General features: G+C 38.8%; 1 protein-coding gene across 12 annotated transcripts in view; it reads right to left on the reverse strand.

Moving 5' to 3' along the window:
- Positions 1-23,301, reverse strand: part of BRSK2 (BR serine/threonine kinase 2) — a 330,006-nt gene that overhangs the window by 243,326 nt on the left and 63,379 nt on the right. The window contains exon 2 of one of the 12 annotated variants that reach the window (XM_054825942.1): positions 17,496-17,526. The exons of the other annotated variants lie outside the window; for them this stretch is intronic. The gene's annotated coding sequence lies outside the window, so the exon portion shown is untranslated. The remainder of the gene's footprint in view (positions 1-17,495; positions 17,527-23,301) is intronic. 12 annotated transcript variants of the gene reach the window in all.

Consider the following 23,301-nt stretch of genomic DNA (forward strand, 5'->3'; position numbering starts at 1 on the left):
CACATAGATTGCCATCTTTCACCCGATTAATCCTCTCCCAGGACAGATTAACGCTTATCTGCTCAATATCCATCTGCTTTGTGATTTCAGTAGATTGTAACCAATCCCAAGGCCTTATCAGCGCCTCTCCCCCCACAGGCAGATGGGAAAAGATGGAAATCATCGTGTTCTATTAGCAATGGCAGTGACAACAGGCTAACACAGCTGCCTCTTTCCCTTGTTTCCTCATTCAGGCTCCGCAGCACAGAAAGACTGCAGTATGGAAATACAGGCAAAGCCACCTTCTCCCTCTGCTTGCTATTCACCTGAATTAATGAGTTTAGAGAGGACAGCAACTGCTAAATGCTCCTTCCAAAATAGGTTTAATACAGAAGCATTACTGTCCCTGCCCCAGCTAAAAGATCGGAATGGATTACAGAGACAGGAAGCAGAAAGGAAAGCCTTGAACTATTAAGATTTAGGCATTTCAGACATCTGCGGATGTGCAGTACAGAAACCAGTAAACAGAACTGCTGCAGCAGTATGCTATTCTCTGACCATCCACTCTTGTGCGTGAAACAACGCAGACCCATCCTCTGGACATCCCTACCTGCAGGTTTCTTTCTCCAGCTCTTCAGGGCTGCATCCATTCTTTAATTCAAAACAGTTACAAAGTGGGAAAATGATACATCAAGTTGCACAGTTTATTTGCAAAGGAAACACATCTTCAGCTGTACACCCAAACAGAACTATGCCCTTTATGTTCACACAAAAGAAAGATTGATTTCTGCCCTTCCATGCTTCTCAGCCTTTTGTGTTCAGTCTCTAGAAAAAGTAATGATTTTATTTGCAGAAATCTAAAGAAGGGAAATGAAGAGACATACACATTTTTAAAGGAACACCATCACATTAAAAATCTCACTGATGTTTAAAAATTTCTTACTCAGTATTGCTTGAAGTTATACCCCAGACTCCAATAACCAAAAGATACACGACAAATGCGAAGGTGAAAGAAAATATTATCTTTTTTTCATGATTTATTTTCCCTTCACTGTTAGAGGGTCCTATAAGTTCTCCTGGTAGCGTGTATTCTTCTCATGTTTCTCGTTATTCATAGGAGCCTAGACAAGTACCTTAAACTAGACTTCCATTAAAATGTTAGTTGGGCAAGATAAATCCCACTCTAGAATTAATAAAGTGATTTAAGTATCTGAGTAAAATTACACAACCTGATCAGATTTTGAATACTGAATACTTGCATCAAATTGTTCACAATCCACAGACAAAGCAATGATCCTTAAAGTACAACACAACAAGCAAATTCATACTGAATATTGTTTGGCTGTCCACTGGCAACTAATTAACAGAAATGTCTATAATCGAGCACAGACATAGCAATATTTAAAACCTACATAAATATATTCTTAGTCAGTGAACAAAGATCTCAAATCCAGTAGGATGTGTAAGCCTGAAGTCATACCTGGCACCTCTTCCTGGAAACAGGACAAGTTTTCTAATTTGAAGGAGAAGTAGTTAAGCAAACCACTACAGAGACAAAACATATATTTATGCAGGATCTATCTGAGCAAATCCCAAAGCATATTTCAAAAGGTGAATATTAGACTATTTTTTTCTATTATTAAAATACAGTGTCTTTTATGGTGAAATGTGATAGCTGTTTCCTAAAATGGGGCAATAGTACAAAACTAAAGACACAGAGTGAAAAGCATAGTATTTAAGTAGATGAGGAGAAGAAATTAACAGAGAGAAAAACCACAATTTCCCAACATGGAATTCTGCCCAGAAAACTGGGTCTAAAATTTCTTCTTTCATTAAATGAGTCGATGGGCTCTTTAATAACTCCAAGTGGGTGAGACCTCATCTCTAGATACACAAAAATTCAGTGTTAAATGCGCTATTTGAAAACAATCCAAACAAAAGAAACAAAGAGAACACAACAGACATTGTACATAGAGCAGACATGCACTGTCTGAAGAGGTAAAAGAGAACATAAGAACATATTACATTGTTTCTAAAAATGTCTTCTGGATACATACAGAAAAGCTCATTTCCCAAAAAGTCGCCTGCATTCTGCACCCCAACAGCAAAGCTCACAAAATATAAGAAACATTATGTTTTCAATAATGTAGAAGGTCACAGTATAACAGGTCAACAATCTATTAACTCTCCTGTGACAGTCTATTGTTCCAGTACCTTATGAACTGAGGTAGTAGTTGGCTGGAACAGTGTAATAGGGTATGATATTGATCTTATACTGTTCTTCTAATAAATGTGGACTCCTCCTTGCCATTGCCAGGGTAAAGGAGTGCCTTACAATCTTTAATATAATTATGCTTACAATAAACATCAAATAATATTTACTCACTCTTTCACAGCTGAGGAATGAGGTGTTTTAGGCAGCTGAATCTCACTGTTTTCCAAGGGTGATAGATACTTAAATGTCTTTCAAGGTCTGAGATTTTGTGAATAAGAGGAAATATTTAAAAAATAAAATAAAAATAAAATATCACAAAATGGATCTGCTGGAGACCAAGTAGCACACATCCTATCCACTGGTGCGCGGCTCTCACCTGCTTCCTACGAGCCAGTGAGAGCAAAAGGATGACCACTAAGGAAATGAAAAATAAGTTCAAAGACCTCTCTCTGATTCTGCGTTGTGGGTAATATTTTGCAGCACAAGTCATGATGGAAGGAATCCTATGAAATCTAGTCTCAGGGTAACTTTACCTCATGTGACATGGTGTACAAAGGGAGGAAGAGGGAGTTATAAATTATTCACCATGGAAGAAAGCCAAGCTAGACATTGTCTATGTGTCTAGGAAGAACTTAACCCTAATGGTAATTCTGTGAAAGAATCTAGATCCCCTGTATGAATAAAGAAGCTGTGCGTGGGGCTTGTCTTGATTTAGAAAAAACATTTTGGTCTTGCCCTCTTTGTGAGTGCTGAGCAGCTTCTGTTCTGAGATGAAAAAGTGCAGCTCCCTAAAACATCAGGCTAAAAAAAAAACCAACCCAAAAGTACAGCTCTAATGGGAGCTACGAGAGTTTGTATTCCTGCCTAACATCTTCCCTCTGAGGGAAAACAGTCTCACAGTGGGGCACTGCTGTTCTCAGAAGCACAGGTATACATTATGAATGACTGATTTAAGGAGTCTCAGCAGAGGACATCCTCTACAACAACATAACTAGGTAACCTTCTTCACTCTCTATTAACATTTCCACTGTTCCCCACTTCAAAGCTTGTAAAACAACCATAAATATTGAGTAAACATATTAATACCTTTTCAAAACAGCCTGAAAAAGGCTTTGATTTGTTAGGATGCAAGAGGAATGATTAAGCTTTAACTCTTGACAACTATTTTTAAATCATGTTAAAAAAAAAAAAGACTGACTTGAAAGATGAAAACTACTTATCTAGAGATCAGTTTTCTAGGCTACAATGCTCGATGCTGGCCAGCATATCCCATTGCTTTAAGGAAGTGTCCTAGCCTTTTCATAGTTTAAAATTTAGTTTCTGATGTAATTTTGGCAATGCGCATTTCAGGCACTTGCAGGTTATGATCAAGTTATGTCACGTTATGATCAGATTATGTCAGGTTGACATGTAAATATCCTGACTGCTTTTGCTTACTAGCTTGCTAGTAAACAAATCTACTGAAATTTTTTTCCACCCTACAGTCAAGCTTTAGTTATGGAGAATTATCAGCATGTCAGCTCTATGTAGGCAAATTGGAACACCTTTAACATCATCTGCCCATATTATTTTATTTTTGTTACTTAGTTTAAAATTTTCAGAAACATGGTTGATGGATTTTTTTACCCTACTTTACTGGATAAAGTTCCACATTTCTATCAATGGTCTCACTAAAAGTCACATGACGTGGTCTAATGTGGTCCCTTTCTAACATTACCTTGCCTTGTTTGTGTCATATGGAAAGACCAGCCAGCTACAGATTCAGATGCTCCAATCCAGTATGAGCAAGCAGACAGTGTCTAGAAAATAATCTAGACCATGTCTAGAAAATAATCCCGTGGTGGAAGTTATTTCACACCTTCAGCGAGTTCTTTTGATTTGTTTCTCACACGGTATGTTCTCCTTGCCCTGTTAATGGACTGCGTTCAGGCAATGCTCATACAGTATAATATGGCTGACATACTGAAGTTCTTGATTACAAATTTTAGTATCTGCACGATCCATCTGGAATAAGAACTTCAAATCTCCTCAGTGCACTTCAGACTCTCCAGAGAACCTTGTAAAGACAGTGGTCAGTGCTGTAAGGAAGCAGTGGCTTGAGTTACGACCATACTTGCCTTCTGTAATAGTGTCTTCCCCTCCCAGCTGTATCTTCAGTCATCTGGATTGACATGTCTTCCTCAATGATATCTTATTCAAGACATGCTGTAACTACTGTTGCACAAATACCTGACATCTGGCAAAAGTTAATCCATGCCTTCTTGTCAAGCCTCTGCCTATTCTGCATCTTTCATCTCCTTTCTTCACTCTTCCTTTCTTCCATTCCATCTTGTATAGCATAGTCTGTTAACAGTACAGCTAGTTATCACACATTGGGTTCCTCCCCCTTCTCTGTTCTCTTAATAAGTATCTCAAAATGTAACCAGCCTAGCAAAGACTTCTAACTTCAGTAACTACAAACACTGAGGTTGCTTACATATGTCTGTTGCCTCAATTTGTATCTTTAGTCTGTCATCTCCTCACCGCCTTTGTCCGTCATGTTCAACTTACCACCTCTTTATGCAGCTAATAATACTACACGTGAGAAACAGCACTACTCTCTATTCTCATTTTCGATTCATGCAAGATGTACAGTCTGGTGCACTGCAGGATTATTCAAGTCTTCCTGGTCACAAGACTGTCCTGATTACAGATTCTACAAACTGGGCACCTGTCAAATTTCAACAGCCATCAAATTAAGACTTTATCTTGTTTTTCAAAGAGCAAAGATTTTTCAGATGACAAACTTTATATAATTATATTGTGAGTCAAGGTACTTTAGGTCTTTTCTTCTACTAGATACTATATTGAGCATTACTTGGTGGCTTTGTCTACTGGGATCCCTACTCTTGCTGATTTCACACTGCTTTTTTGGCATAGAAATCGAGCTATAGGCATTGGTCCATATTTCCTACTCTCTCTGAGAACAGTTTGTGCTCTTCCATCTGCTCGTCTGACTGGATGGATGTCTAGGAATAGTAATGGTTCTGACTCCTTTGCCCACATCCTCATATTTTAAGATTTCACTGGTGAGAAATGATGCCATTTTGCACTGTTTGTTTCACAAAGAGCTACGTCAAAGATAGGGTCAAAAATGGCAAGGCAGCAGCTGGCTAGTCTCTTCAGGAGTTTGGCTGTACTATTTCCTTCCTCTTCTCAGAAAGTGCTGAATGTAGATTTTTACTTCCACAGGGAAGGACCTTATAATCCTCTGGTGGGCAATACCATCTGCCTGTTCAGGAACACATCCTTACATCAGAGATATGCAGAATGATACGATTCCTAATGAGTTCTGGGCTCCACAGGGCCCTCACCACTGGGCATCCACCCCATGGGGAGTGATCACACTTATAGTCACTGCCTTATCTTCTAGTAGTAAAACAATTTAAAGTATTTGAGTCTGTTCCCGTTCACTGAAGTCAATGGGATGGTAGTGATCTACACCAATTGAGGTGTGGGCTAGTTAACTTCTAGACCAATGCAGAATTGGGCCCCAAACAGCAAGTCCTTGAGGAGTCTTTTTGGAGAACTGCCATTCTAATATAGTTCACCGAATTAGGAGTCAGAGGTTGGAGAAGCCCAGAAAAGACGTAGGGTAAGGAAGGGGAAAGAAGGTTGACATTCTGCAATGGCAGCTACTAAATCTTACCAATGGATGTTTTCAAGTGTATATTTAATTGATATTCTTACATGCATCCAGCTAAAACACTTACTACTTAACTCCATTAGGACTCCTGGTTTACAGCATTATATTATATGGAAAGATGAAATGGGTAAAATTCAGAGCTAATAGAATAAATCATTTCTGCCTTCCTACCTTTCCTCCTGTCTACACGTCACAACATAGTTCTTGTTTTTCTGTTGCAGTACATCGCATGTCACCCTTAGGATATTTTGAGTAATTTTTGGAGAGGAGACATAAACTTTCCTTTGCCACAGAGCACGGACATAAAGTGTTGTTTAGCTTATCCATGTGGAAAAGTAATCAATAAATATATTACAATAAAAATATTACAATGGTTTAATCACTAGAACTTCCAAAGTACAAACCACAGGCAAGTTTGGACCAGTAAAGGCTTTTTACATAGCTGGCAAAAGAGCTGTTTAATATCGGCCATCCTTGACAGAACTAAATGAGAGTCAAATCTGCATCACTGGAGTCTCTCTGAGCAGGGCCTCAATGAGGCAAGCCCTGGAGCTGTTAGTCAGATTACTATTGTGATTACTCTGCATTGCAATGAGAAGCTGTATCAGGGACAGCAGGTCAGCAGGACCCTAGTAAGCTTCCATTTTCAAGGGCGATGGGAGAGGGAATGCAGCCCAACTTTAAGGAATAGCTGCATTCAGCAGCCTTTCCAACTTCTTCATAGTAACTAGGGAGGCAAAATCAAGGCTTTTGTAGTGGTCTATATAAATATAATGTGAACAAATAAACAAAGTAGCAAAAGCCTCTAACTTTTCTCATTGCTTATTCAAGGCAGAGATAAGTAGCTTTTCCAGCTCTTCTAAGATATATAACCTTAATTCTGTATTCCTTCTTTTCCCATTTGTTCTTTCTTTTAATGTTTTACAAGCAATTACTGATACACACTTATGACTGGACAGCTACAATGGATGTGCCTAAAAAAGTGTCAGGGATTTGACTGAATGACCTTGGGATCTACCAGTCAGCGAGTCCTCTCTTAATCAGACTCATGTCCACTGTCCCACTGAAGGAAGTCCCAGCACCACAGCGTGCTAATGTTTTCAATAGGAAAAATATAAAAATGAAAATCACATTTCTGCAAAAGTGGTAGGTTCACAGTCCAATGTTTAGCACACATCCGTTTAGGCTTCAAAGTATAGGAAAGGGTAAGATTCTTCCACCTACTGAATTCCCAGAGGATTGATGCTCCTCTTCTCAGTGCTACAGTAGGAGATGGAAATACGATTTCCATCAGATCAAGAGATGGGGTCAACAGGACTACAAGGTCAGAAAAAAGGACCAACATTTCTTGCTCTTAGCTGTCAGAAGCAGCAATTTAAACTTGCACACTGTAATACTAGATGCATCCACAAGACTTAACAACAAAATTGCTTTATTCAATCTAAAAAAGTTTTTGCCTACTTTCTATGACTACCACAAGTTCTACATTCTCAACCATTTTTCTTCTTAGGGAGCTTGTTGGGGGATGTTTGAGTATTGGGACAAGCGCTCATGCTGCCATAATGCTGACTTGCAGACATTTTAGTGGAAGAATTACAGTGTTGCCACAACAAAGTTGTAATCCCAGCAGTCCCAAGGTATATTTATGATATGGAAAAAATAACACATAGATAAAATCTTGTTATCAGCTAGTAACAATTACTACCACTGCTCCAAAAAGGAGCTGGTTTTGTTTATTTATGTGTCCACCTTTTCCACAAATACTGTTGCTCAACAGTTGTATTTTGTTGTAAATAATAAAGAGAAATTTACTGTAACCCTCTTCCTTGAAACAAATGTTTTCTAAATACACACACAATGCATGGGGGGAAAAGGCAAGTGGAAAGACAGAAAAGATGCAATAACTTTTCACACTGCTATGGTCATGGCAATCTTGAATTGGAAAAGCAGTTAACACTGTGAAAGCCTTCTGTCACCTGACACTAGTCACTACAGTGCAGTACTTGCGCAACACTGGATTTGCACAAAAGTGAAGAGTGAAGGAGTGGCGACATGAGGAACAAACATACAACTCATTTTCAAAATATGTTCAGTAGCAATGAACTTCACTGATACGAGCTTCAGCTCAAAATCTGGAAAGCCCCAGCCCCTGCTGCTATGATCAGTGCTGAGTTGTCTGCCTGCACGAAAATGAAGCCAGGGCTTGATGCTGCAGACCCACGGGAAGCTAAGTGCTACTGTGTAAAATTGCTTTGCAACGCGCGTGTCCTGCTCAAAGCCGACTCTGCTCCCTGCACCTTGAGCATCAGAAGGGATTTAATTTTCCTGCAAGGGCCCATGAGAAATGAACAATACAATGTGCACAGTGGGCATAATCCTTGACTCTTGTTGACGCCACACAGAAATCCATTCTGTCTTCTAATCCTTGCGCACAGCCGAAGCTTGCATGATGAAGCTGAAGGGACAGGAGCTATTTATAGCCTTTAATTTCATCCTGCATCAGTGGATTTTCAGGCAAAGGAAACAGAGCTTTTAGCTTGTTTCTCTTTTTAACCTGTTCAGTGCTCACAGCTTGGAGAAGTCAAAATAGTTTTATTTCAGGATCATTTATTGGTTTCAAGGAAATAAATATCCAAAAACAGGTCAAGAATGCTAATGGTTCGAACCCGCTATTTACCCACAGGACAGGAGCAATGCAGGGTTTCCCACTGCTGTCCCTACAGTTCTGCAGATGCAGTGTAACGAGGGAATATACGCAAAGCAATGTAGATCATCACGGTTTCGAGGGCTATGCAGGCAAGCTGCAAACAGAAGGGTGTACCTATCCCCTTTACCCTGCTTGGTCCTCAATTCCCATTTTCTGGTTGGTTTTCCATTTTGCTCCTTGCAGCTGTAAAGTCAGTGTTTCTCTCCTGCTCCACTGGCATTCTTTTTAATGTGGCTGCACCATCACAGCAGATGAGTTTCATGCAGGTACACAAAGCAGAGAGCTGCCTGAATGAGACAACAGAGCTCCAGAGACGCTGGAGCCTCTTAAGCCCCCTAACCCAAAAGGCATGCAACACTAGCCTCTTGCAAACAGACCTGAGCGAACAACTCGGAACAGCTAAGATATTTCACAAAGTTCACACTTCTTATCTGCATCCTGTAATTTTTACAAGTTTATTGCCTACTCAGTGGGTTTTCTCATTATTTCTGATTCCTGTGATTTGACATTCCCAATCTAGGATGTGATCTGTTTTGCTTTGTTAGGCATGACTACATCAGACACAAAGAATCATTTCTTTCTTCCCATGTGCAGGGGAGTAAATTTTGTGAACATATTTCTGCTAAAAGCTGTTGCTGAACATGAATTTGTCTCATCTTTGTCTGCAAGCACCCATTCCAGTACAACTCAATAGCCTAACGTGCGTTTATAAAGCATATGCAAAAAAACCTAAAACAAACACAAGGGAGAAAATGAAAAAAGATGACATATAGGTAATAAAATCACATGGTTAAACTGAGTAACATGTTGATTTAGCCATGTAAGTTAATACTTATAGAAATAAGTAGCATATCTATCCCAATGATCACTCTGCTTAGCCATTGCTGGTTGGCTACTTCCTTGCAATTGATCTGGAAACAGAGTTAGCAGAGGGGTGACCGATAACTACATGAGTTTAAGGAGCAAGCTTCGACATGTCTGAAAGTACAATGACAGTCAAATGGTCTAGCTGAACTATTTACATAGTGGATGGAAATCCCAAACTAGCACTGAGCTAATGCATGAAAAACAAAAAACAAACAAACAGTAACAGAAACTAAATCATGAGGCAAACCCAGGCAGTACAAATCCTTTTAGCCGAAGACTAGAGCAGCACAACATCACAATGAGTGACATGCAGAAACAAACAAAAAAACCAGAGGTAGGACACAGGTGTGCAGTAAACTAGTTGTTGTTCTGCATTTCAGCTACAAGACCAGACCAGTGCTTTTCTAAAATAAAAATAAAAAAAACACCACAAAAAACCCCCAAACCTGGAGACGAGTCTTTGGGACCTCATGTCCTACACTGAAAATATTTTCAAAGCTTTATTGTGTTTTCCTTTTTATTTTTTTCCAGCCAAGAGCATGGGAGGTAATTCTAACATCTCAAAAATACCAATACATCCTTTGTTCTTTTCCTCCTTCTCCCTTTGTACTTCCTCTCTCCTTGATCTCCTCTTAATTTCTGAAGAGCCTCAGTGGGGGAAATACTTTAATTTTAAAACTAAACTTACTAAGCCAAATGACTGAGGGTATAAACCACTGCAGCTCCACTGAAGTCCACAAAATTTTACCAATTTCTATCAAGTATGTTATTCTTTTTTTTTTCCCCTCCCTTTGCTAAGCTTTGAATCAAATCTCTTTTACTGAGGATTACAAACTCACTCTTATTTCCTACCCAAATGTTAATATTCACACTGGGTTAAGATTTTTTTTTGATCAGTTTAAGAAAATTAAGCACCCTATGGCCATTGCTCTTCAATAAGAACTGATACTTACTCCCTCAGAAGCTTAAAAAAAATCCCATAGGTAGTCAAATCCTTCTCTCAATTACACTGGTAAAGAAGCAGAGTTATTCAGAGGGGTTCTGCAGACATGTCACGGATGCAGTGAGTACAAATTTAATTTCTGGAGAGCAATACGTATAACATACCTTTCCTGACCTGCAACATTTGAGGAAGTATTGATCAGATTAAACTACTGGACTGGAAATGAGAGGATTTTGAAGGGAGGTACATGCGAAAATGCACATATAAATATAAAGCCATATATAAAATATATCATCTTTACAGTTACAATACTATATTATATAAATGGACAGCATTTCCCCAGCAAATAGCAACGTACCTCAATGCAGCTGTTCTGACATTTAGTTAACTTGGAACATAGAGTTTATATGAAAGAAGTCTTGTGGATCGCTCATCCACCCCACCCAAATGCAGACTGCTGTGATTCCTACATATTCCTTACCACCTGGCCCTCAAATAGAGCATTTGTTTATACATCGAATAAACAAAGTAAGGAGCCCCATGAATCCATGGAAGAAAAATTGTTTTAATACAGAAGAAAGCCCAGAGGGATGAACCTGTTTGGGGAGGAGGGGGGAGTGAGATTTTTATATATATATATATATATATATTCCATGACCAGACTTGCAAAAATAAATAAAAAACAATTTTATGAAAGCTTTTCTAAGTTTGTTGTTAACTCTTGTGTGAAAGAACCAATAAAATTTAGATAAAAGTGTAGGCTTTAATAAAAAATGTCCTCTCTCCTCATCTACCTGCCCTGTTAATCTAGCCTTTTCTCTCCTGCCAGATCTCCTCAGAGGTCATAATCTTCTAGTTGCAACATCAGTGTCTGTTGCTGTGGGGAATGGTTGGCAATATCACTAATACAGGATTATGGTCAGCATGTTGCCGTGTGTGCCAAAGCAAGCACACAGATGTGGGGAATGATTCTGAGCTGCATCTAAATGCTTACTTCTATTCAAGCTCCCCACTGAAATAACAGACCACATAGGGTTGTGGAGCATCTCTGCAGGGAGATGGTGCTTCCCTGCAGGACTAGCCATCCCACCAGCACTGATTCCACACAGGCAGCTGAAATCCTGCATGGTTTCTCCATCCAATCTCTTTTCAGAAGCAAGTTTAGAAAGCTGGGCTGGCTGTCCTTGTTGCAAGGGCTCCTGAGGGTCTGGTTCCAAGTCTCTTCCTGGCCCCTTCTTCATCATTACCCTTCTTTTCCTATCCAGTATCTGCATTCCTGAAAACAGATGGATTCTATGAAAGCCACTCCTTCCTTATTTAACAGACTATGTCCATAGCTTCACTGACACATTTATAGAACAAGACATTGAGAGGGAACAGAACAGAGTAGTTTTCTGACAGAGAACAAGAACCACTGAGTTCAGTATCCAAAACTGAACAGTTTAGCCTGGCAGATCTAGTCTGAAGATTTTTGCATAAAACCAGAGTAAACCTCAGCAACATCCAGAGTTTCAGCACACAAACACTAAGTGAATCTCTGTCAGCATAACCCTTTCAAATGCATTATATCTCTGACATGAACACAGCATCTACATCTGAAAGAGATGCGACTTGAATTCAAACCTTCCTGCCACATAAAAGCCCATACAAATGTGACAAGTTTCACTATGGGATCTCAGATTGTACGCACAATTGACAAACGTACAATTGCCTTCCAGTTTTAGAAGTATAAATAGTGTGTCACGTATGCATTGGAAACTACCCCTAAAACTAAAATCCACTTTCAAAAATCATCCACTGTTCAACCTTGAACAGATCCAGTTATTGCCACTGCAATTCTCTCTCCACTTCCAACAATTTTTATTTTCAAGTAATTTTAGGCATACATAAGACATAACAAGGATCATCCCAAAAGAAATTTCCTGCTCTTGTCCATAGCCCTTCAAGGAATATTCTCCTTGCCAGGTATTTATTTATACAGTTGATTATGAATGAGTAATGATAGTAACACAAGATACATTTGGGACACTACAGACCAAATCTTCATTAAGCGGAGAATCACAAATAGGCAAAAAGAAGAGCAAATTCCTGCACACTCCACAGTTCAGAATGGCTTCACAATCTATGCTCCAAGATGCTGTCTTTTTGTCTGTTACCGTAAACCTTTCCAACATAACGAACAATTAAAAGCAGCTAGATTACATGGTATGTCACATTACTGACCAGAAAACAGAGGTTTATATCATCTGCCCATTTCTCTCTTTTATTACTATAGCATTGCTGACCTCAGTCACCTCCTGAGTGTTTCTCCCATTTAACCTACTCTCTACAGTTTGGAGACAAAAGGAGTAATGACACGTAGCTTAAAACAGAAGGCATCAACAATGCCAGCAGTGTTGCCCACTTGGGAACTGCAGCAATACCACTTGGCAACCGCATCTTCACCAGTAACTACACCGTGTCTGAAAAGGGTGTTTCTCAGGTTTTTCACAATAGTGTGCTCCTTGGCACAGAGCAAGCATGGGAAAAGTTAATCCCAATGATAACACATCTCACCAGTTTGTGGAAGTGTGGTAAGAACGAAGACTTGATTTGCAACCCTGCATGTGACCAACACTCATTGCAATCCATCTTTATCTTCTTTTCTGAAGATGCTCACTGAAGAACAGCATTAGTCCTCAGAGTTGCCAGAGGAGGAAAAAAATTAAAAAGTGGATAGACTTTCAGTGGTAGGGCATATCTGAACTTACATTTGCTGTGGAGTAGCATGCATAGTATCCATACTAAAGAATTCAGCCTGAAGTCAGTTAAGCCTCCAATTAGTTTGTGTAGTATCTAAGTACGATGCCAGTAAGAGAGGAATATGTTATCAAGAGAATTAGCAAGACAATTAGCTCAAAAACTATTTAGGGAAAATAGCATTTCTCTTCTCTAAGAAAGATTTTATCTTGTTGATAGTGCATGTCAGCTTTTCATCAAAAGCCCCTTCCCCATTTTATCATGCTATATACCAAAAATAGCCAAAAATATCACAGATTGTAATTTCAACTATTTACAGCATAGCCGATTGCACAAAAACCCACATGTGTATCCTGCACATCTGCCACCATCCTGCAGGCAACAGAAGAAAAACAAAAAAGAAGAAAAAAAGGATCCAAGACTCAAGATATGCAACAAGATTTCCAGCATGTGAGCTGCAGTGATGTATTTGCAACACAGCATCACAGCTACAAGCAGCCCTAGAGGGGCACAAGCAGATGGCTTGATATATTCTCCAGACCTTGGATTGCCAAGTGTTAATAGGGTTGTAAATCACTGCTGTAAAAAATCAGAGACTGGAAGTGTAAATGTGTGGTTTTATTTCTCTATCAAAATGTGCATGGTTTATCTATATTGCTATCCATTGTATAAATATTTTTTTCTTCAAGAAGTTCTTCATCTAATGTTTTGGCTCCACAACTGGCCGGCCTCCAGTAGTCCAGAGTAGTAGTACTTGGTTGTAGTTATTAGTCAGAAACATAAGTCATACTTCAGGGGGAAGAAACTAGAGATTGATTTAAATTCTTTAAATGTTGCATGAAACAGTTCAAGATCACCTCAGCTCTCAAATTGTCATGATCCTATGAGATATCCTTCTATGAAATATAGCAGAGAAAATGTTACTTTCTCTCTACTTCTCAAAACAATGAAATCTCTTTCTAATCCCTAAAATCTTCACTGCTTATACAACAGTCCAGGTTATAACTAACTGCAGACTCCCCCCACTGCCAAATAGCACTTTGCTACCTTCTCTTTGCCTGCTCCAAAATCCACTGAAGGCAGTAAAACACTATCTGTTGAGACCAATGGCTGTGGATCAGGATTTGTAGATTCCAGAGAAGCTGTACCCAAGTTCAGATCTGGTATTTTACTTCAGTTTTTCCCAAGATTAATTCAAATCACTGAAACAGAGAGGTTTTAGATAATATTAATGTTAATCGGGGAGGCGGGGGACTCGGCACTGAATAATTATGCTTAAGTATCCTACTAAAAGATGAATTATTCCATCTCTATATTGTTATAAAACAGAGGATAGAATGCAAAATGATTGATTTCAATAGGTGCTGCTGGTAATATTTCACCATTGAAAATTTGAAACTATAGAAATAAATTTTTTTCCAAGTAAGTTATAGATAAAAGTTAACACAATGCAAAATTCTAATACATGGAACAACAAAGGACCTAAAAAGAGAACTTGACCACAGACTGAGCAAACTTTTGAAGTGCAAAGGGGAGAGAAATACTACCTCTACACAGCTAGAAAGATGACAATATTATTTAACACAGGAAAAATAAGACCCAAATTCAGATTTTCTGTAACTGTTGATAAAGATGTTCCAAAGATATATTACCTTTCTCTTTTTATTCCCACTTCCTTGCCAGGAGGTATAAATGTCACCTTCACTTCCTTCCCTGTCTACACAAGGTCAGGGAGCTTTACACCCTTCTTCCTGGGATGACTCCAAAACATGCCTGTTCAGCACATGGCCACACAGAGACTATTGATCTCTGCAGTTGCACTAAAGTCAAAGAGCTAGCAGAAATCCTATTGTTGCAAGAAGGTACTATGGGCTGATGACAGCCCTCTAGAAAAGAGTTAGTTGGTGAAGACTGCTCGACTAGAGGAACATAGACAGGAAATCTGAAAGTCTGATTATGGAAGGTGTTTAGAGAAACATTCATTAGAAGAATTTTGGGAAAGAACGATGCAAAACAAAAATGCATACGGTTTTGGTGGTTATCAAATTCAAAGGAAAGAGACTGATAAACAATTCAGTCAACATCCGCCTTGTCTCCAGGTTAGGCCAACAAAGGACGAGAATGCATGTATTTCAGTATGGATATTGTAACAAGCTTTAAGCATGAGCCCCTCAAAAAGTGCTTGAATGCCTCCAAAGAACAGAAAATGATAATGTTATAAGGCCAAACGATAAGCTTCTAGTAGCCAGTACTTAAATCTGTTTCTTAATCACTCCTTATTAGCAAATTGGTTTTTGTAAGTCTAATAACTTAGAGTCACCAAGATTTAAAATACTAGCCTTGAATGAAAGATGTTGAAAGATATTCTTTGCTATCAAATCTATAAATAGACTCAAAATTTAGCCTAGTTTTTAATTCTCACTGATACGCCAAACAAGACAATTAAAGTATTCTTGCAGATAAAGCAGTTTTCTTAACAATCGGCACAGACACCAAAATCTCCAGTCAGTACTTAGCCGCTTCATTGGCACATTCAGCTTAGGAGTTAGGAACAATTGCTTACTTGAATTTTACCTAGCTTAGTCCTTGTCTTTTTCAGAAAAGTTAACAATTAAATGATTAATCTAAATTAAACACATTTATTCTGTTCCATAATAAACTCAGAGTAAAGACGAAGAGATCCCTACAGAAGAAAATACAAGAATCACTGACATTTAGAATCACCAGCACTATGTTTCACTGAAATCAATGTAAGCACGAATCTAGGAGAATTGTTCAATGAATCAATAAGTGAATGGATAGATAAATCTTCTCAACAAAACATTCAGGGCCTCCATAACAATACAGGACCCTGATTTTCAGTTTAATAAACAAGGGGAACAGGCGAAATATAAGAGCTGTAGGTAAGAGTAAGTTTAGGTTAGGAATGAAAGGAAAATTTAGATTTTTCTCATTGTCACAACAAAAAGACAGCTCAAACCTGACTTATTGCTTGCTTTCTTGCATGGATGACATTGTGATATTAAACAATAGCCAAGTGTATCATGTTGCACTTCGAATTGGGCCTACCCAATTGCATTAAAATTCTGGTTCAGAAAATTTAAGATTAGATTTATAATCCATCCTAAATTGACTAGAGAAACCCCATCAAGGTTAAAATCAGAGGCTTTGATATAGCTCTACTAATAAGAGCACAACAGCAATAGTAGTCCTGTGTCAGATAGCAAACATGACACTTTTCAGGAGCGGAGAAGAAAATGAGCGGGCACATCCGTGCTTGCCTGAGCAGACAGGCTGGCACATACACAAAGACACAAATCTATCCTTGTGCCAGCAGTCACAGCTTTGTCCTCCCATGGAAGTTACACCCACATACACTGATTTGCTCTGTAGATACTTTTAGAACCAGATCAACCTGTGCAAATCCATAGAACCTTACTAAAACCCAGTGGAGCAGTGCCAGTTTGCAGCAGGGGAGAATCTGAATCTTGCTGTACCTTTGGAGGCTGTTTGACTGAAGGGTTTTACAAGGGAGGGAATTCCTTTTCTTTCAGCTTATTTAAATGACCTGCAGTTACTATGGTTACTCTTAAGGCATTTGAAATCTGCCTGCATGATGCAATTGGTGAAATGACAAGGCACAAAAATTGATGTTCTTGTGAAACAGACTGTTCACCCAGGACAGAAAACCAAAGGTGGTAAATAGCTGATGCTTGAGGATCTCATACTTAGCCCATTCCCTCCATGTCAAACACTTTCATTGCTATCAAATTAGCATTTCCACTGTAGCTCTCTTGGTGACATAGGGCACAAGTGCTTTTGTTTCAACAAAGCCCACTGTGTTAAGTTCACTCCACTGAGGCTTTAGAAAATAGAGAAATGTCATTCAAAGAGCAGGAAACAATGAGCTATTATCTCTCTCATTTATCTGGCCTATGTATCAGACAGGGAGCAAGAAAATCTTGTTTCTTTAACAAATTATGTCATAAACTGCAAAAGAGGCTGCAAACACTCTTCTTTCTCCTTCTGCTATGGCTGCATTAGCTGAGTGTTAAGGACACTTTCTCTGAGTGTTTGTGTTTGCCCATTTTCCCCCATACGCCATATCAAAATACTGCAAGCAGCACCGTAACAAAAGCCATGTTAAGCTGTAATGAGTTAATGAATAGAATATGGGAATACAGAAGCAGCCACTCATCTCTCTCCAGCACAGCTATTTATACAAACACCAGTGTTGACATATTCAGCCCAATAAAACCTGTTATTTTAATAATGTAGAAAGTGTTGGTGTAACTTTTTTTTTTTTTCACTTGCATTTTAATTCACTAACCTGCCCCAGGCTGACTACTCAATAACTTACCATTTCTTCTTCATCCTTAGCCTGGTACCATCTGTGACAACAAAACAAAAAAAGGTGGAGGGAGAAAGAAATGTTTGTTAAATAAAGTCTAAATGATGGATTCAGATAGATGTTTTCCATTCCTAAAAGGAACCAAAGTGTTACTTTTCCAAACTGCAAGCTTACAGTACTGATTTCAATAAACACAAACCAAACACAAAACAGAAAGCCAGTCCTTCTTCTTTTATTTAGCAACTAAGAATCACGTTGAGGATGCCCACGTTTTGCCCTGTAGCACAGGCTGACATGATGACACCTCCAGTAAAAGCAGGGAATTGCTATTTCAGGCCCTGATCCTACCTACAACACTGATGCCCCTGAGAGCTGGGCCACTGACTTCACAGGTCTAAGGATCAAGACTTTAGGTATCAGCACAGTTGCTACATACCACAGAAGAAATACCAACTGAAGGTTTCTGGGAGCAAGGGACACTGAAGTTCATGGTTAAAAGCTATTTACTTGGCCTTCTAAAGCTTTCATGTTTGATATGGCCTCTCAAGAGCTGTGCCATGTGTTAGTGATTGCAAATAGATTTATAATCAATAAGGTATCCACTGTCCCCTCAAACATAAACCAAAATTTTAGAACGAAACCAAAGATCTTTGAATGGACTCTCAAAAGAAAGAGGATTCTATGTTAAGTTGCATGTAAATAAAAATCATGCCATCTCTAGGATTCAGAAGCTGCACTCCAAATGACAGGTGATCCCTTTTGACTCATCATCTCCAATACACGTCCTTAGTTCACCAAACACCCTTTTTATCTGATACTTTCAGTTTCTTGCTAAACCTACTTTAGTTACCACCTCTAAAATTATCTACTTATGTCAACATTGTTTTAGATCTTTGTTTGTAAAATATCTTTCTAGACCACTATGCTTACAGGACCTGTTCCTTTTTTACAGCACCTACATCAACAGCAGTAGCAAGGCCAGAATCCATGGACAAAACCCTTCTGCTCCAGCAGTCTCTGCAATGCCAAGAAACATTTGTACTATTCAGTTTCATCAGATATGTACAGCTGCATATAAAGAAAAGTAAAATGCACTCCAGCCAAGCCTTCGGACTGCAGATTTGGGATTTAACAACATTCTGAACTAGGCAGCAAAGCATCAACCATATCCTTACACGTCTCCCACTCCTAATGGTTAGCAAGGCCCCAAACCCTTCGCATGCTTAACGCAGGGACCTTCATCTCTACATATGCAGGTCATGTAAACGCAGGAAGGAGGGCTAAATGAAGGGACCCTAAACACTTCTTCAAGCTTTTGCATAGCACGCAGTAGTGTTAAGCAGCAGCAGGAGTATGAATACCCTGGATGTACAGCAGCTGTTTGTGTTTCAGCAGGCAGAAGATGGCTGGCTAAGCTAACAGAATAAGCAGCAGGAATCCTTGCTCTGCCAGTCCAGTCTTACCTTATCGAAAAGGAGATGAGGAGGAACTCTCTCCATTCCCTGTGCCCTCCAGGTTACTGCAATGTGAAGCTTGCACTCAGCACTTCACACTCTGAGTGATTCTACTCTGGAGGGCAGCTGGCCAAATGACAGTCCAGAAAGATAAAGAAATGTGCAGGGAAACCATCACAGAATGAAATCCTGTTTCTAATTTAAAAAAAAAAAAAAAAAGAAAACAGGTATAATAAACAACTGTTAAGTCACTCTCTTGCACAAAGAGTCTCACTGTGATTCTCTGCATTTGTATTTCCTCTGGCTTACAAGAGTTGAAGTCATTCTTTGGCACAAAAATAGGAATTGTACTTCCCAAAGGACCTGGCAAACCACCATTGTAAACGCAAGAAGTATCTTTGATCACACAAGTTTTAGCTACAGCATAATCTCTCATGCATTCTAGTCTATAAATCCTGCCATCCAGTCCTACAGGCTCTTCCTCAAAACTTATGTTAGAGCATCTGGAAAAACTGAGGAGAGAGGGGGATGGGGGGAGACAGAAAAATTCCCATTTGAAAATATACTCTGAAACACCATTTCAGAAGCTATCAAACAGCAGAATTAATAGAGAGCTGATTTAGGGGAGATATTTCCAAAGGGTTAGAGGAAAAATTTCCAGCTTTCCTAAGAACTATTTGGTAATTTGAGAGCTAAAGATGCCACTTTTGCAACCCAGATGAGCAGTATCACTGTTATACTTTAGCTTCGAGGTTTCCTTCACAGCAGTTTTATGGCTAGGGCTCCAGGATACAATGGAAAGGCCACAGCAGTCACTGGAAAAAACTGAACCCATTCATACAAGGTTCATACAAGGTGCTGGAAATTAAATGACTGATCAGCCATCAAACAGAATGCTTCAGAGGGGTTTGTACCAGTTAACCTGAATACTGTTGCTGCCAAGTTGTATGTATACTGTTCTCAACCTGTAAGAAGAGTGGATAACCTATCATATCAGACCTATTTCTAATGAAACATTTAAAAAAAAATAAGAAATTGTACACCACTGGAGTCACCAGAATGGCAAATAGCTCTATGTTCCGTTTGCTTCTTTCCTTGTAGTTATTTTTAAAGTTAAAGTAGTATTTCTGCCCACAGGCCAGGTGCTTTCATCTCACGGTCCACAAATCTGTACTCATATGCTGCTTATGTGGTTCTCAGATCTACCTTAACTCTGCCAAAACTTATGTTGGCACATACAGAAGTTAAACTCACATAGTGACTACAAGCTTAAGTCCAAGATTAGCAAGCATTTCACTGACATTACTGACAAATAAAAGACACAACTGTTCCTGCAAATTCTCTCATTTCCATGGAGTTATGTCAGCAGAGAACATTTTAGTATTATCCCCAAAATGAGAGAGCAAAGGACACTGACTCACTAAAAGGTGGGGTGTAGATATAGTAGGGAACTGGCAAATCCACCCAATCAAAAAATTCAAGATTTTGATAACAATTCCATCACGCATTTATCTCAATTGCCCAAAGGCCTCATCCCAAATACAATTACATTATGAGTACTCACTTCTATTTCAATATCTCAATTAATGAGAGTCTTGTGAAGCTGGGGCATGCTTCCATGCTAAAACTCACCAGTTGTTAGATGTTGTTAGAAACCTGATAATATCTGAATTTGAACATTGTACTGCAGCAGTTCTGGAAAGACATTGAAAGCAAAGGTTCTTTTCATCCCTCTCTTAGAAAGCATAACAGTTTATTAAAATCCCTCTGGACTAAAACATATATCATAAGTATAGATTATAACACATATGTTTACATGATATATACAAAACAGATATCCATAAATTATCTAAAATTACATGAGTTCCCTAGTATTACACCACAGGTGTGGAAGAAATGACCGTGGATGGAGCACCAAAGACTTTATGGAAATACAATAATTACAAATGAAAATCAAAGTATTGCTTAATATTTCATCTTTTCTTCTGATCCAGAGTGAGAGAGATCAAACCCTATACCTCCACATATGCGTGTATAGGCACATGCAGATACTTTTGCTTGCCTGTCAATAATAGAGATATGTCGCAAGAAGGGTCCTTCAGTACTCTGACAGCTTTGACAGCCACTGTCATTACAGCTTATCAAAAAGAGGACATAGCATGATACCAGTATGTTAAAATCCCTTCCTCACTTCTGCCCTTTCCTTGACATTTCTTATTGTTTGCTGCCAACACTCCTTTACACTGTAGTATTATCACTGACATACATCATTTCAGAGTAAAATTTATAACAAATTAAAGACCTCGAATTAATAGATGACAGAAGAGAGCAGGGAAGCATGAGCTTCATAAAAGCACAAAATTCACTAAAGGTCACATCCACTGTCTGAAGAAGTCAAAACTATATTTCCAATGAATTAAAATCTTATGAGTCTGGATGAAACCCAGAATTATTATAGGAAATGTATTTCATTAAGAGACCACTTAAGAAAATCGTCACCCATTCCAGGATTAATTTGAAAGGCCTTTATTTTAAAAGAAACTTTATGGTACAACTAGTTTTACTAGTAAGTTGGATGGTCCCTTTGAGAGACTTTGCCTTGCAGTTTACCCAAGGGTGAAGCTGCAATGACAGAAGCTACAGAGAAACCACAAGCTGGGTAGATTTGTGTTTATAGAAGCTAGAAAAGTCTTAACAAGGGAAACAGTACTTTTCACAACTTCAGTGCAGAGCTTTTCTGGTTTTGGTTTTAAGTCTGGTTTGATCGGAATTTATCTTTTAATTCCCCCTTAATTCTAGCTCCAGCCCTGCCTTTTTTTGCTGAGTATAAATGAAGACCTAGAAAGGATCCATATTTGAGGGCCCATGCATATCTTTTGTGAAAAGGAATAAACAAGCATTAACAAGTCACAAAACCTACTTAATTTGGCACCAAATACTATCTTTATCTCCACAGCAAATCAAGCTATATGTGAGTTGGAATAAGAACCACTGTCTGCATCATCCCACTGGCTGTTTTGATGGCACCAGTTCTACTTCATCTCTAGCAGGGTTAGCTACCAACTTTTTAGTCCAAGCCTGAAAATGAAGAATTGCTAACTTTTTAGGGACATGTATAATACACATTAACTTACCTGAAATGTAGACACAGATACCTAGCCGTTAGCCCAGAAAAGAAAGCGGCACTCAGATGTCGACAAGGAGTAGGTAGGAAAGGCAAGAGCATCCCTGGTGGCATCATCTACATCACACACCTCAACTGCACAATGGTCCATGAACTAGCTACAAGACAGAACTAATAAATTACCCTGAAGGTTTGACTCTTAGTTTATATGCTACTTTAGGAATTTTAAAATTTATTTTGAGCAATTCTTGGTCCTCTCTACTAGAAGCTGTTTTAACAAAAAATCTAAAGAATGTCCTTATTTATTCTAGTCTCCCAAAACAATTAGTTTGGTGGGGGGTTGGTTTTGGGGTTTTTTGTTTGTTTGTTTTGGGGGAGTGGGGGGGTGTATTTTTTTAAACTTTTTTTTTTTTTAGGCCAAAATATATCCCCAAAGTGCTGTTTATCCTTCATTTCCCTTCCAAAAAACTCAGCTCACAGAGCTGTTCCACCATACAACTCTGACAGAGCTTTGTGTCCTCAATGAAAAACAATCTAACTGAACTTGGTGCCAATTTGGTTGGTGGCAACCTTTTACCACGTGAATACAGTCTTTGAAAGTATCAGAATGAAAGTGGAGACCAGGATCTTGATTCTTTCTTTATAATTATATGCAGAGTTAAATCTATGTTGATAGACTCTCCATAGCATAGAAAGACACAGTAAAGCTAACATGAAGTTTCATGCTTAAAGATACACCGCTTTTGGTGGGGTCACTGGGTCAGGATTCCCAAGACTCAACATACTGCCATCTCTAGAACTCCTCTTCTGCATCATATGCATATGGGGGATACAGAGCAATGAATGCATCCAGAGCAGGGAGGGGCACTTCTACTGGATACTGGCAGAGAAAAAAAAGCTTTGGAGATGTCCTCTTCCCAAAGGACTTTAAAGTAAATTAAACAGCTTCAATAAAATAGGAAAGATGCTGGAAACAATTTAACTCCAGATGTCATTTCAGGTCTGAAAACATAGTCTTCTTGCTCAACAGACTTTACAAATTACAGTGATATTTATATACAGGATGAAGCACTCATCTCTTACCAGGAAGGTGCCCAAAATCTGCAAGACTGGCTGCCACCCTCTTCAGCAAAGGCTTTTTTTTTTACTATTTGTTGTGACTAAAAATTCAAATTGGGTTCAATGACAATACTGTAAGTGAAAATTGTTAGCATTTCTATCCAAGGCTTCTAATTTA

The sequence above is a fragment of the Grus americana genome, chromosome 5 (assembly GCF_028858705.1).
Source record: "Grus americana isolate bGruAme1 chromosome 5, bGruAme1.mat, whole genome shotgun sequence".
NCBI lineage: Eukaryota > Metazoa > Chordata > Aves > Gruiformes > Gruidae > Grus > Grus americana.